Raw genomic sequence first — 16,221 nt, 5'->3', positions numbered from 1 at the left:
CTGAAGACCCAATGCAGCCAAAAATAAATAAATAAATAAATAAATTTTTTAAAAAAATTAGTGGTCCAGATAGACTCTCTGGAAAAGACAGAATTTCTCTGGGCCTCCCCTACTGGGGGCACATCATGAATAGCTCCCAATATCCGCCAACTGGATTCGGTGGTTAATTTCCCCCACTGTTGAGCCACCTAGTCATAGTTTTTCCATTGGAGAAATGGCTCAGAGAGGCTCCATTTCCAGACCTGTGCCTGAGCAGGAGCCCTCAAAACCCTACCCTCAAGAATGAATTAGTGGTTGTATTTCAGCCAAGGGGTGGTTAGTGAGGGATTATTCATAGGCAGGGCCTTTACCAGTTAGCAAAGGCCAAGCCAAACCACAAACACCCTACTAGTTCCTTGTCCCCAGGCCAAGTCCTCCCCCACGTGCTGACACGACAGCCCCCACAAGGCTGGCAGAGTCGTGGACCTATATGCACCAGGACTCAGGAAGGGAAAATGGCAGCAAACGCCCACCTCACAACTTCACAGAGACCCACACTCGGAGCAAGAGGGAGGTCAACCTGCAGCTCTCAACTCCGAGTTCTGGGTGGAAAGGAGAGGTCAGTCAGCCGCTCCTCCCTGAGGGCTGGCCTTTTTCACCTTGCTGTTCTCTGAACCCAGAATGAGCTCCCATGTGGACAAGGGGTTTTTCCCTCCTTTTTGTGATTTTATTCATACACAAAAAAGCTTAAAGTTTAAGAAAATTAAATTATTTGGTTATTTGCTTACTAAACCACTTTAACTGAAAAGAACCAACTTACATGCAATCTAAACAAGAGGTTACAGTACTTAAACTTCCTTTGATTGGTGGTGTATGGATCAGATGTGATTCTTTCCCCAGGTCTTTTTCTCCTCCAGTCAAAATACCTCTGGGTGGGACTTCCCTGGTGGCGCAGTGGTTAAGACTCCATGCTCCCAATGCAGGTGGGCCCGGGTTTGATCCCTGGTCAGGGAACTAGGTCTCACATGCATGCTGCAACTAAGGAGCCCACCTGCCCCAACTAAGGAGCCCACGTGTTGCAACTAAGGATCCTGCCTGCTGCAACTAAGACCTGGCACAACCAAAAAAATACCTCTGGGTACCTTCAAAAAAGACCCAAACCTTTAGAATAAGCTGCCCACTGAGCCACTAGTTCAGCAAGTATTTATCAGGCACCTACTGTGTGCAAGATGCGGGGCCATGAGGGTGAGGCATGAACAACACAGACCCTTCCTGGAGGAGTTCTATCTAGCCAGGACAAGCAAAGGACTTTGGCCTCCCAAGTCCTGGTTATGCGTACCATAGAACACTCCCACAGAGGTTTGGTTTTTATATTATAATAATGATGCAACAGTTAAAATTTAAGAAAAACCTTGAATAGTCACTGCACAAAATCTCACTGTCTTAGCACAACTATTTCCATTTGTCTTTCCTTTCAGTTCCTAACCATAACATACACTTCATGTTTTAGAGAAGAGGCAATCACAACATAATTACCAGATATTTTTCCACCATTTATATTCTTATATATTCCTGCCTAGTTTTCATAATTATCCCTTTCAAAAAGCTACATACTGTTCTATCCTGCTTCCTGTGCCAGAATTACAAACTATTCCCCTATTGTTGGACTTCCACTTTTTTTTTCTTCTTGGATTTGTGCAGTGTTCATGGACTCAGCACTGCCTGTGGAGCACCTCTTCCACCCAGGTCCTGTGCTGAGAGCATCGGGGCCCAGGGGCCACCAGCCACAGTCCTCCCAGAGCTCAAGGTCCCATTGGCCCATAAAGTCCCAAGGAACACCAGCGAACCATTTCAGCAAAATGCAATCATGCTAAAAAGCCCCAGCAAAAGGGACTCATGTCTGAGGGTCCCAAAAGAATTTTACGTTTTCAAAATGACTGAATTCAAGTGTTTGAGGAAGTCCCAGCTCCCAACTTTCAGTCACTAGCCAAGCTGAAACTACCTCCACACAAAGTTGTATTTCTAAATAGCAAGTCTTCTGATTTCATTGACGAGTGAGGGAAAACCCACCTTTATTTCAGAATGAATTCCCTAACCCTACTGACCAGCCAGGAAACCCCAGACTTCTAGCCTAGCCACGGGAGAGAGAGTTCAGGCCTGTGGCCAGCATGACGGAGCTACTTCATGGGCTGGCCTCTCTCTGGACCTGTCTCCTCTCTACTTCTCACTCCAAACAGAGTGGGGAGGAAAGGAGCCCTAGAAGAACCATGGCTTGGATTTCCTTGTTAATTGACTCTTCCACTGTTTTGGTTTTTTGGGTTTTTTTTTTTTTTTTGGCCACGCTGTGCGGCTTGATGGATCTTAGTTCCCCGACCAGGGATCGAAACCGGGCCCCCTGCAGTGGAAGCGTGGAGTCCTAACCACTGGGACCTCCAGGGAATCCCTGCACTGTTTTTCTGGAAATAAAAGAACATACGTTCACTTACTCTACCCCACCAAGACTGTCTCTCCCATAAAACCCCAGGCTCTGGTCCCCACCCTAACCCAGCTGCCAGAAACGGATGTAGAAGAAAACCCAAAGGTACACAGCCCAGCTGGAAACTCCAGGCCTCAGACAGCCTGGGGCAAGTTTATGTGCTTGTGGGTTTGCCCTCTTCCTCTACACTCTGAAGTCCCACAGGATCAGCTGTGTGGCCAGTGCTGTGGGAGGAGGAATGGTTACTGGTCAGATACTGCCCTTCTAGAAGCTTCTTCCGCACAGCAGAAACTGTTTTCCCCTCCAGGGCTGGCCTCAAAGGCTATCTCCAGCACTTGGGAAATCTTGGGGGATTTGGCAGAGCACTTATCACATATTGTGAAAGTTTACTTGCCCCTACAAAGCCTTGAGCTTGGGGGCAGGCATAGATCTCACAATGACAGCTTGGTCAATACCCTGGAATCAGTGACAAAGGAGCCCTCTCTGGAAGCTTCATCCCCTCCCAGTCTTTACTAGATAGGGGATCCAAGGCAAGTCATATCCAGATCCAGTCAGTTCCTGGTGATGGGACAACAGTGAGACCCTCCCCGCCAATAGAGGGCCACATACTAAGTACACTAGGTTCCTTGGCCTGGATTTCTCTGGCTTTAAAACATTTCAGAAAAAGAAATCTCCCACCAGACTCAGCTCAAGGAAAAGAGATCCCTAATTGTACTCGGTAGGTGCTAAATGTCTATTTTCTTGGCAGAGATTCTGCAGAGCATAGCCAGAAAGAGACTTACAGAGGAAGAGCCCAGAAATAACTAGCACCTGGTTCTCAAACTCAGCTGAAATTGGGTAACTGGAGCTTTAAGAAACCCTCGTGTTTGGGGAATGGGTAGATGGGTAGATGTGTGATTAAGGAAGCAGAGTCAGATGGCCATGGCGGAGTCTAGCTGGTAAGTATATGGCTGTTCACTGTAGAATTCTTTCAGTTTTACCATATATTTGAACATTTTCATAATGCAATGTTGGAAGGAAAATCCCGATGCTTGGTACCAACCCAGAGATGGATTTAATTGGTGCAGCCTCTGCATTGAGAGTTGTAAGAGCTCCAGGGTGATTCTAGTGTCCAGCCAAGGTTGACTCTCCTTGTCTGGTGTGGGCCAGGTGTGGTTCAGACCAGCAAAATCAGCATCAACTGGGAAGCTGTTAGAAATGTGAATTCCGGGGCCCTAATCCAAATCTACAGAATCAGAAACTCTGGGGGTGGACCCAACAATTGGTATTTAAGAAACACCTTCCAGGGCTTCCCTGGTGGCGCAGTGGTTGAGAGTCCGCCTACCGATGCAGGGGACACGGGTTCGTGCCCCGGTCCGGGAGGATCCCACGTGCCGTGGAGCGGCTGGGCCCGTGAGCCATGGCCGCTGAGCCTGCGCGTCCGGAGCCTGTGCTCCGCAACGGGAGAGGCCACAACAGGCAGAGGCCCGCATACCGCAAAAAAAAAAAAAAAAAAAAAGAAACACCTTCCAGTGATTCTGGTGCACGCTAGCTAAAGCTAGTCGTTCCCAAACTTGGCTGCACACTGGAATCACCTAAGGAATTTTGGGGGAAAAATAAACACGATTCCAGAACCAGGCTCAGACCTCCTAAATTAGGCCCTAGGACCCTGTATTCTTTTTCATAAACTCCCCAGTGATTCTGATGTTAACCAAGGTTTGTGTCCAGGTCCCTCCTCATGCCAGTCAGGAGCTGAGCCCCTCGGGGAGGGGGCTGTGCCTTGGCCAAGGCTGCAGCATCCCAGAGGAGAAGCGGGATTAGGGCCAGGTTCCTTGGCTCCTTGATCCACTGTTGTGCCCATTCGCCGCCGCCTTTCTATTTTCTCTGTTGTTTATGTCGATCAGGTGGGTTTGTTAGCTCCCTCACTCGAGCCTCCTAGTTCTCAAACTTTGCCCTACATTGTGATCATCTGGGAGCTTTAAAATACCCAGGGCTTCCCTGGTGGCGCAGTGGTTGGGAGTCCGCCTGCCGATGCAGGGGACGTGGGTTCGGTCCGGGAAGATCCCACATACTGCGGAGCGGCTGGGCCCGTGAGCCATGGCCGCTGAGCCTGCGCATCCGGAGCCTGTGCTCCACAGCGGGAGAAGCCGCAATAGTGAGAGGCCCGCATACCGCAAAAACAAAACAAAACAAAAAAACAGAGAGCTTTCTCTGAAATAAGTGGGGTATGAGAAACGTCCTCTGGTATCATTCCATCTCTACTGTAACCCCCCTCACTCTAGGCCTGCACCCAGCCTCGGGATTGTACGTGAGAAGGGAGTTCTATGGCTGCCCGGTAATCGCTAATTTGCTCAATCAGCAATCCCCAGCTGTACTTATAGAATCCAGGCATGAGAAGCAGAGCTGTTTCCTGCCGTGCCACCAGCTTACCCTGTACCCCTGAATTGTTACCTTTGTTCCCTGGGGTCACCAAGGAGCCTGGAGAAGCCGTTAAAAGGATTGACGGGCACAGAACTCCTCACCATCCATGTCTAAAAAGATTTGGTAAATAGTGTCCTCAAAATAGTGCTGTGGGGACAATTCTCTGACGGTCCAGTGGTTAGGACAAGGCCCTTCCGCTGCGGGGGGCATGGGTTTGATCCCTGGTGGGGGAACTAAGATCCTGCAAGCCGTGCAGCATGGCCAAAAATAATAATAATAATGATGATGATGATGCTGTGGGGGTCAACTGGGAAAGAGGAAGAAAATGAGGAACGAGGAGGAAGGGAGGTTCCTCAAAGTAAGCTTGTCACTTTCCTAGGCCCCTCGCAAGGCAGGAGCCTCAACATTAAACAAAGGGAACGGGCCCTGCCTGATCCAGGAGCAGTCGAGGGCACCTGGTTGCCTTAGAGCAATCCAATGGACCATGGGAAGTTCCCTCTTCCTGAGCATGTCCCCACGTACCAGGGAAGGGGCTTACAGGGTGGTGGGGATCAAAATGGGCCAGTGTCCTCCTCTTATAGATGAGGAAACCGAGGCTCAGAAAATGATGCAACTTGCCTGTCATACTCCAGGCAAAGAGAGAGCCAGAGTTTAAACCCAGATCTATCTCCAGAGACCGGACTTTTTCAGCTTCTAATAGCTAAGCTCAGGTCCAAGCCTCCAGACTCCAAGACTGGTGCTCTTTCCCAATAGCTGCTCTTGGTCTCAGAACAGCAGCTGCAGGAAGGTCTCAGAGCTCCGGATGAAAGTCATTGCCAAGCTGTCCTCAGAATCAGGGCAGCGACAGTAAAATCTCCAAGTCAGCAGCCCCCAGCCCCCCAAGCACTCTCCACCTCTCAGCCTTCCCAGCCTGGGGGTCCAACTCTTCCCTTCTCAGCTGATCCCAGACCCTTGGTCCAGGTATTTCTGGGCCAATGTGACTGAGGTCTAAAACACAAAGATCTGCGTGATGATTTTCTTTTAATGAACCTTATTGTGTCCCAAACTCAGCCACTCCCAGTAGAATCACTAGTCCATGCCCAGAAAAGCTAGGAAAGTTTGGACCTGGAGCCACTCACCTCTCTCTGGCTCCTGTCTCTGTCTTTGTCCCTGCCCAAGCTGCAGCACCAAGGGCTGGAGCTGAGCAAGAGGTTGTGTTTCTAGATCCCCTGCAAAGTCAGACATGGAGAGCTTGAGTCTTTTGCATACAATAGGACCATCTTCAGGTCAGCTGACCGTCCGGTCCAACGGAGGGTCAGAGATTGCTTCTCAAGGTCTGCCCACCCCAGAAAGCACAAACATGCAGCCAGCCTGGAGATCGTCCTAGAGGGACAGGGATCCTAGGTCTTCAGTCCTTTTGGGGCTCAGGTTAACTTCTTGCATTTGCGACTTGGTAAAAAGAGCAATGGAGAAGGTGGTTTCACTTGTCAATCCATTAATCTGTTCACTCCTTATCCATTCACTCATTCATTCACTCATTCAATAGATAGTTCTGGAGCATCGACTCTGAGCTGGCACTGCTGTGTACTTAGGGGAATGGTAACATGACAGCCCAAGGAGTCCAGTTATAATTTTCTCAAAGGAGTCCATGCTCTTCAAAGTGTTCTTAACTCCTAAGGCCACTACAGCAACCCCTTAAGACAATCGATGAACACTCTTTTCAGAAAAATGACTGTAACCATTAAATTATTTACATAATTTTAGGGGGTTTAATGAATCCACAGAGTTAGACCTCCTAGTCTGATGTTTTCTACCTGAGCTTTTCCACCAATTCTCCTGGACATATTCTTTCCCCACTGTAGGCCTCAGTTTCCCCATCTGTAACATGAATTCTCTAGACTCTCTTGGCCAGATGGTCCCTGAGACCCTCCCAAGTCTCAGAGATCAGTGATTTCAGAAGCCCCCAAGTTCTTAGAGACCGGGCCAGCTAAAATAAGATTAGGAGGAAGAAAGCATGTGTGACTTTGGAAGTACTTGAGAATGAATAGAAGGTGGAAGACACAAAGCACTGTTCTTAAGAGAGATAGAGGGAAAGAATGATGGCCCCAGCCCAAGGTACAGTCAGTCTCCCCTAGGACAAAGGCTGTCAGGATAGGACAGTAACAAGCCCCTCAGGAAAACTTAGGGGCTATGGTGACACCCAGAAGCCATGCCTTTAATCAGAGAAATTCCCAGGAGGACGAAGTCGTTGAATCTCTCACCCATTCAATAAATAATTATTGAGGAAGTCTCCAGGGATACCAAGGTATTGTTCAGGGGCAGAGGAGATTCCTGACCTCATGTGTGTCCTTTTTGGAGGAGCAGCCAGACCACTCTCATGTAAAGCAAGCAAGATCATTTTAGGTCATCAGAAAGCAAGAAGAGAATAAAACCAGTAATGGGATAAGGGGGGAGGGGGTACTTTGCATGGGGTCCACAGAAAAAGCGATGTTTGAGATTAGACCTGAATGATAAGAACAAGCCAGCCAGGAGAAGATGGGGGGAAGGGCTTTCCAGGCAGAGGGAACAGCAAGGGAAAAGATCTTGAGGTGGGAAAGAACTTGGCAAAGCAGTGAGGGGGCGCTGGTGTCTGAGAGGCTTATAGAGTAGGAGCTAGAAGCCACTGGAAGGTTTTGCAGAAAGGAAAGAATGGATGCCTTTCAGACCCTAGTGGCTCCCCTTCCCCTTACCGCTTTGACCTCATTGCTTCCTTCCCTTCCCCCAGCCACACTGCTGGCCTCCTTGCTTTTCTAGAAACAGGACCACTCCAGACTACTCTTACCTGAGTCCTTCACACTGGCTGTTCCCTCTGCCTAGGTGCTTTTCCCTCAGAAAGCCGCATGGCTCACTCCCTCTTTGTCAATCTTGGCTCAAATGATATCCTCTCAATGAGGCCTTCCCCACATCCAAATTTAAAGTTGTAACTCCTCAGCCCACCACTCCCCATCTCCATCCTGTGCTTTATTTATCGGCAGAGTACTTACCATTTTCTAACACATCAAATAATTTGCATATTTGTTTATTGTCTGTCTCTGCTGAAATGTCAGCTGCTTTAGGGCAGGGATTTTTGTATGTTTTGTTCACTGCCAATCCCCAGTTCCTGAACAGTGCCAACACTGGTAGGTGTTCAGGGGAATTCCCTGGTGGTGCAGTGGATAGGACTCCACTTTCACTGCCAAGGGCCCGGGTTCAATCCCTGGTCAGGGAACTAAGATCCTAAGATCCCACAAGCCGCTCAGTGTGGACAAAACAAACAAACAAAACTAGTAGGTGTTCAGTAAATATTTCTGGAGTGAGTGAAGCAATTAAGAGGCAGTTGCAGTAGTTCAGACACAAGATGACAGTGGCTTGTAAAAGGATGGCGGCAGAGGAGATGGTGGCAAAGGGCAGTGAGAATTCTGAGCAAGTCTAGAGTCACCTGAGCAAGTCTAGAGCTGGCTGGTCCCCAGCCCAAGTGTTCTTTTCACCATCCCCCCCATATTAGGCCTGCGGAACCCAGTCTAAAACCTGCATCTTTCCTGTCTCCTTCTTGCCTTTCGATTTAATATCAACACCTGAACTAGATCAAACACAAAAACAAAAAAACAAACAGAAACTTAAATTTTGAGAGTTATGCTCAGACTTCCAAGTTCCTACTAAAGGTAAAAAATAGCCCACCTAAATTTATGCAGAACTTAGTATATTGTTTTCACTTCCATTATTTTTTTGAGATATAATTCACATACCATAATATTCACCCTTTGAAATTCAGTAGTTTTTTAGTATCGTCACCACTATCTGATTCCAGAACATTTGCATCAGTCCAAAAAGAAACCCTACACCGATTAACAGTCCCTCTCCATTCCTCCTTCCACCCAGCCCCTGTCAACCACTAATCTACTTTCTGCCTCTGTGGATTTGTCTATTCTGGACATTTTCATATAAGTGGAATCATACAATATGTGGCCTCCTGTGACTGGCTTCTTAGAATCATTTTTTGCAGTTTACCCATGTTGTAGCATGTATCAGTACTTCTTTCCCTTTAATAGCCGAATGATATTCCACTGTATGGATATACATCATTTATCCATTCATCTGATGTTGGACATTTGAGTTGTTCCTACTTTTTGGCTATTATGGTAATGCTGCTATGAATATTCATGTACAAATTTTCATGTGGACATAAACTGTATTTTCGATTCTCTTGGGTATATACCAGGAGTAGAATTGCTGTCATATGGTAACTATGTGTTGAAATTCTTGAGGAACTGCCAGACTGTCTTCTCAAGTTTCACCTTTGTCATCATCTTCACTTTGCTGATGAGGAAGCTGAGGTGGGGAGGAAGTGAGGTGATTTGCTCACATTCCCCAGCATTGAATGGTGGACCCAGGGGATGGGTGAGGGTTGCTCATGAAAAGGAATCCTCTTTCCAAAGCATTTCATCCATTCTTCAAAACTTTTGAGTCTCTCTATGTGCCAGTCACTAGCCTATGCACTGAAATTACCTCTGAGAGCAAGATAGACCTAATCCTTGCTTTCTCAGAGATACAGTCTAGTGGGAAAAACAGCAAATAATTACGGTCTTGGCAAGCGTAATGGTGAAGTCTATGAGAGAGTATGCCTTAACTTATCCTGTTCTTTGAGTAGTGAGGAAGAGCTTAGGCTTGGAGCCAGCCATCCCAGGTTCAAATCCCTGCTCCCCACATACCAGCTGGGGGACTTGGGCAAGTTCCCTATCCACTATGCCTCCGTTTCTCATATGGAAAATGGACAGAGTAATAGTACCTACTCTGAGGGGTGTAAGACGGATTCAATGCATCAAAATCTATAAAGCACTTAAAACCTGGCCCTAGTAAACCTCAAATAAATACTAGCTGTTGAGGTTGCTATTATACTGTGTACTTTGCCCATCATTCAGGAGTACAAATTCTAGTCCCTCCAACTTGCTCTGTTTCCCACTGCATTTCCCTACCACTGCCCCGTACACACAGCTCTGGCCAGAACGAAGTAGAATTCCCACAATGCTCTGTTCCAGGGGCAGCCTGCAGTTCAGCTCATCTGGTTTGGTGCCTCAATTAGAATCCCTGAAGGCCAGGTTCCTCATAGTACAGAGAAGAAAATGGTTTTTATCCAACTTTTCTCCTTAACCAGATTGCGGGCATCTTGAAGCCAGACATTCTCACTTCTGTACTGCTAAAAAAAAACTTTGGTGAGAAAAACAAATGGAGGCCGAGTCAATGAGTGGGTGGTAGGGCTGCAGGAGCACAAGCTCTGGAGCCAGACAGACCTGGGTCCTAAGCCCTGCTCCTCCACCAAGAGCCGCCTGCCCTGGGCAGGTGGCCGAGCCTCCTTTTCTCATCTGTGAAATGCTGGTGGGGCAGCGGCCTCTCAGAGCCATGGTGGATCTGTAGTGAGCTGCAGAAGTGCCTTGCTTGTGCCAGGAAGACACCCGTAGCCCATGCTTGCCACCAATCTCATCATGGCAGTACTGCAGAGGAGCTGGAGCCTAGCAGAGGCAGCACGCCCAGCTGAGGTAGCTGAGTACAGGAAGTACACAAGTTCAAAAGGAAAATGATCTCTCACAGATGTCCTCTGATCACTATCACATATATTGGGTTGAGTGGAACAGAATTTGCTGTTTGGGCTTTTTTCCTCTCCTAACCTCATAGATGCTTCTTTTGATATTTTTATGAAGCACCAACAGGAACAAAAAGTATTCGTTTAACTGTATTCAGTGAACTATTAAGAAATGCATGTGAGCAGAAATTGTGTAATTCCCAAACTGCCATGCCTCATCATCAGCCCACCAGTCCAAGAAACACTAAAACTCCTAAACTGTGCTCTGTTCCTAGGAAGTCTCCTGGATTGACTTTAACACATTACTTAAGAGTTATGACAGAGGACATTAAAAATTCCTCCAACTCGATGGTGTCCTGCAAAGGTGACCACACACCAGCAGTGTGTGTCCCATATTTAATCTTTTTTTTCATAGTTAATCTTCAGAAGCACGCGAGGAATAATGTTTGCCTTTGAAAAGTGTCTTTTCTTCATGTGGGCTTCATTAAGGATGAGCTGCTTATTTCTATCAAAAGTGCTTACAGAAATTTTCTATTGCAATGAGCAAGAATCCAAAAATAAAAGTCATGTGTATGTGTGTGTGTGTGTATATATATGTGTGTGTGTGTGTGTGTGTATATATATATATATTTTTTTTTAAGTGACTTTCCAGTTTTTTTCTGTGGCAATTCCGAGAAGCAGCAGCTATGTGGGGAGGCTTATCATCTCTGCAAGTCTCATCACGGTACCTGAGCTTCCTGGGGTGTTGAAAAGGGGCCGTGGCAGCTTCTCCTTCATGTCCGTTTTGTATTCAAAGGCACTTACAAACAGGAGAATTTTGTACGGAAGGAGTCCCCAAATAAAATTCCGAACTCAGAGAAATCTCACTCATTTTGGCAGGGGTGGACCTGAAATCTACTTTCACTTAGTAAACTCCTGAGAAAGAGCAAATAGATTATGCAAATGAGATCCAGGGTTGGGGGGGTTCTTAATGATTTAAGAAAAGCTAAAGAGAATAAACTCTCTTAAGACTCCAGGCTAGTCAAGGGACATGCCAATTATAGACCATTCTTATCTAGAGTCCCCTTTTCAAATATTCTCTACGATAGATTCTTCACTAATCAGTCTGTGCCCCAAATTGGTCAAATTTGACCATGAAATAAAAAATTGGTGGTTGGAGGCAGGAAGAAGGAGGTGACTTCCCTTTGGTCGTGGCTAAAATTAGGCAACACAGAAGAAAAGAGAGAGAAGGAAGAGAGAAAAGAGAGAAGAGGAATGAACTGGTCCACGCTGGACTGAAATTAAACAGAAGGCAATCAGACCCAGAGAGTGAATGCTGGGGACAGAACTCTCGAATCCACGCACTCCTACTGACACCAATGAGCCCTGCCCATGGCAGACACCCCAGGACTTTGCCCTAGCCCCTTTATAATGATGTGTCTTCTAAATCAATAACCAGGACACAACAGCTGAAAGGAAATAGCAAATCTGAAATGAACACTGACTCAGAAAATCTAGGACCTCTGGGCATAGCCCTCTCGAGCCCCAGCCTCAGATACCTGTAGCCTGAATCACTCTTGAGCCCTTTGGGGATCAGCCCCAACTCTGGGAGGGATTAGCTCCCTAGAAGCACATTCCCTACCCTTTCCTCCTTGTTTGTAGGTAGAGGCAGTTGAGAGATTGTGGGCAATCCTCTGTAGGTTCCTTTTTTCACCAGCAGCCCCTCCACCATTGCCGAGGAGGGTGTGTGGGGAGGGGAGTCTGTCCTGCACTGCTCAGCTCATGCTGAGAAGACACCACTTCCAGGCAGCCCTGGAGTGAAGGCTTTGGCCCACTTTCCTCCCAGTTTTCAGCAGAGGACACAGTGGGGTCACCGTTGTTTGGGTCTTGTTAAAATTCTGTAAACTTTCTCTGCTTGAGGAGGAAGGTATTGACTACAGAAGAGGCTAGAAGACTCTTTATAACATCCCCAGGTTATGCCTCAGGGAGAAAACCTCTTGGTCTTTTGCAGTGAAATCAAGTATTCGGAGGGAGAGTGAGAACTGGGAGAACTAGAGGCCTCTGCCACCTACGGTGCCCATGATATCCTGTGTGTATTTCTACCAAGTAGTCTCCTGGGTGTGGTGTGGAACCAGAAGTGTGGCCTGCTCTCCATCCCAGTTCCCCTCCAAAGGAGACAGTGTAGGGAGGGGAAAGGGCATCAGACCTGGGGTCCTGGCTCTGCCACCAGCCGTGCGATGGGTCGTGGGGAATTCATTCCACACCTCTGGCTTTGTGTCTTTCTCCTGCAGACATGGGGTTTCCACCCTTTGGTTGAGAACCTCTGAATGCTGTGCAGATTTACGTGGTGCACATGCATTCTCCTGCAGAGAAGTGTCTGTAACTTTCACCAGGGGCTAAAATAATTCCCTGACCCCCTGAGGATGAAGGTCATGTCTGAGGGCCCTGTTCTCTGACTCTGGGCCCCATGGGGGCCATTTCCTGGCAAGGCCATTTGACAGGGTTTTATGCAGGCTCTTATCTCAGTGACCTCCCACTCCCAGCTCAGACATCTGCCCTGAGCTCTCTGACCCCCCTCCAGACTGCCTGCCACCAACAACTACTATTCTTGTGGTTTCACAATGCCTTGTTTTTGACTGTGGAGCCAAGAAGTCAAGTTCCCACATGGTGAAACTGCCACCTCTCACCGACTGGTCACCAGTGTGCATGCCATCCGCAGTGTGCATGTCCATGGGGTGGGGGATGGGCCCCAGCGACACTGTGTGAGCTGGGCAGCTAACACTCCAGCCTCTTCTCATCCAAGACCTTCCTCCTCAAGCAGAGAAAATGTTCAGGATTTTAACAAGAACCAAACCATGGTGACCTGGAGCGTTCCAGGTCGCTGAAGTCTGAATGGAAAGTAGGCCGCAGGCCTGTGCATACAGGCTGCCTGGAAATGGTGTCTTCTCAGCATGAGCTGAGCAGCCCAGGAAGTGGGCCCAGACTCCTCTTTCCAGCTCTTGCTTGCGTCTCTACTTCTCATTTCCACTCAACAGCCTTGGTCCCACTGAGCAACCCACCAACAGCCCTGCAGCACCATTTAAAATTAACTTAGGTTTTCTGATTTGTTCTACACACCTATACCAGCCTTTGCCTCCAAACGTTATAAGGTTTTAATCTCTTCCTACTCTGAATTCTTTGCTCTGATTCCCTTGCCAGACGCTGAGCTCCTGAGGGCAGGGACTATGTCGGGCTCAGGCTTGGATGCCCTGCGTCTGCTGAATTGAAGAAGGGCTCTGAATCAGTGGGTCTCCCCTTTCCTCCCTCTGGCTGATTATTACACTAATAATAGGGGTAAGAAGGAGTGGTGAGAAGGCAGCAAGGAGCCAGTGGTCAACATGTGCTAGCCAAGGCTCAGGGAACAATAGCTCTCTTCCAGTCCAAGCTCTTCTTGTTTCCTCGCTGTCTGGGTTGCCCCCTCCCCAGCGGGCTGATGCGGCAGAAAGGACAGCCTCAGCCCGGCATCAACAGGCGGGTCTCCTCCAGGGCTGCTAAGGGGGGTGAAGGGACACTTTTGCCAAGAGATGGGACATGGGGTGATGAGCCAGGGTGCCCAACCCAAGGGCAGGTCAGATAGCCCTGACCACAAATGGTGTGACTTTTGCCGGAAGGCCACACAGGACAAGAGATCAAGTTATTGTTTCTACTACATGCCACTTGTCTTCTCCTCTGGGGTCAGCAGGGACCCTCCTCTGAAGGTACATCTTTGCCTTGATCAAGGATCCCTCTGGCCATCTGGGGGAGCCTGTGGACACCCTCTCAGAATACTGTTTTAAAATGCATATAATATACATAGAATTTCAATGGAAATGATCAAATTAAATACCAGTAATGAGAATATTTCAAAACTTGTGACATGGTGTTATATGTGCATCTATATTGATGCATTAAATAACAAAGTCTAAGGCAAGTGTAATACTTACCTTATTTTTGAAGTAGGGATGAACTTAAATGATATTTTGAGATACCCTCAACAACCACAAAGTGATATGACAATATTTGTGACTTCTATGGGTGACAAAGTCACAAGCACAGTTGACACTATTGTTTGACATCCACATCCAAAGTGAAAGAAATGCTCAATTCCAGTTAGTGGTTGGTGAAAATTAAGGTGTGATTTACTTCCATTCAGGTCCACAGACTCCTTTGAATTCTGTTTGTGGAGCTACAGGGTTAAGAATCTTTAACCTGGATCCTTCCACAGTACTGAGACAATAGTGGGACTTCTAGGGCAGTGGTTCTCAAACTGGTTACATATTAGAATCACCTGGTGAGGTGATACCTTGCCCCATCCTGACCACTTGAATTGGAATCCCTGAGGAGGGCACCCCAGCATCCGGTGTTTTTTTTGTTTTTGTTTCTGTTTTTTTTTGCGGTACGCGGGCCTCTCAATGTTGTGGCCTCTCCCGTTGCGGAGCACAGGCTCCGGACGCACAAGCTCAGCGGCCATGGCTCACGGGCCCAGCCGCTCCGCGGCATGTGGGATCTTCCCGGACCGGGGCACGAACTCGTGTCCCCTGCATCAGCAGGCGGACTCTCAACCACTGCACCACCAGAGAAGCCCTGGTGTTTTTTTTTTTTTTTTTAACTCCGATTCTTCATGCAGCCAGAGTGAAGAGTCACCAGCTAGAGGAACAGAATCAAGAGGAGTGAGCCCCACTGGGTTAGGCGGCCAGGCACAAGAGCAAGACTGGAGCCTGGGCATCACTGCCCACTCATCAAGCCTTCAGCTACTGGGTGCTGACCCTGGCTAGACCTTGTGTTGGGCACAGAGAACACCATAGAGGCCATCCTTGACTCGTGCTCCTCCTGGCCTTGGACTGGTGATGCTCTTGGGCTGGGCCCTCCCTCTGAGCTGTCACATCCTGCACAATTGTGTCCCCTCTTTCTTGTGAACCCTATAACATGGTCCATCCCCAGCCTCTCCTACCTACCTCACCCCCCGGAAACTATCTTGAAAGAACTCCAGGGGCACCACTTATATCGTGTTCTATGAAAATGGTGCAAGGAGGGGACCTACCCACCCCAATTAGAATGTGAACCCCTGAGGGCAGGCTCTGCATTCAGCTCTTCTCCCCGCTGCCTCTCTGCTTCTGGCGCCAAGCCTGGCACACTCTGGAAGTATCCTAAAGAATTCCTTCCTATTCTCTGCATCTTATTTCCCTTGTAGGGGAATGTACAAGGGAGTAATTATTCTGGGCTCTTCTAATTCAGCCATTTAAGATTCTTTTCCACAACACATTCACTTGTTTATTCATTTCAGTCCAAAATATTTGAATACCTACCATGTGCCAGGCAGTCTACCAGGTGCTTGTTCTATATCAGTGAAGAAAATGTACTGATCTTTGCCCTCATGGTGTTTACAGTTTAGCAGGATGGGAGTGGGGAGTCGGGGGAGGTGCTAAGTGACACATCATGCTCAGGGAAATTGCACAGTGTGCTATGGGGGAAATGAACAAAGCAAAGAGGACAGGCAGTTTGCAGTGGGATGCACACTTCTTAAATAATTCAAGGAGTTCACCTGAGATGATGGCATCTGAGTGAAGATTCAAAGGAGGTGGAGGAGTGAGGCAGGTGGAGAGCCCACCTGTGCAGGAGCCTGGGGGCTACTTGCCTCCTTCCAGAGAAAAGCAGAAGCCAGCCTCAAACCATGGAGACACAGAGTGAAAAGTCTCAGGCCAATCCCTGGGGGAAGCAAGGAAGAAATAGAAGAAGGGGTTTTAGGACCTTGAGCTTCAAGAGCAAGTCGCAAAGAAAAGACCCAATTCCGTTT

This window comes from Hyperoodon ampullatus, assembly GCF_949752795.1.
Source record: "Hyperoodon ampullatus genome assembly, chromosome: 1".
Lineage (NCBI taxonomy): Eukaryota > Metazoa > Chordata > Mammalia > Artiodactyla > Ziphiidae > Hyperoodon > Hyperoodon ampullatus.
Note: the sequence above shows the minus strand (reverse complement) of the source record.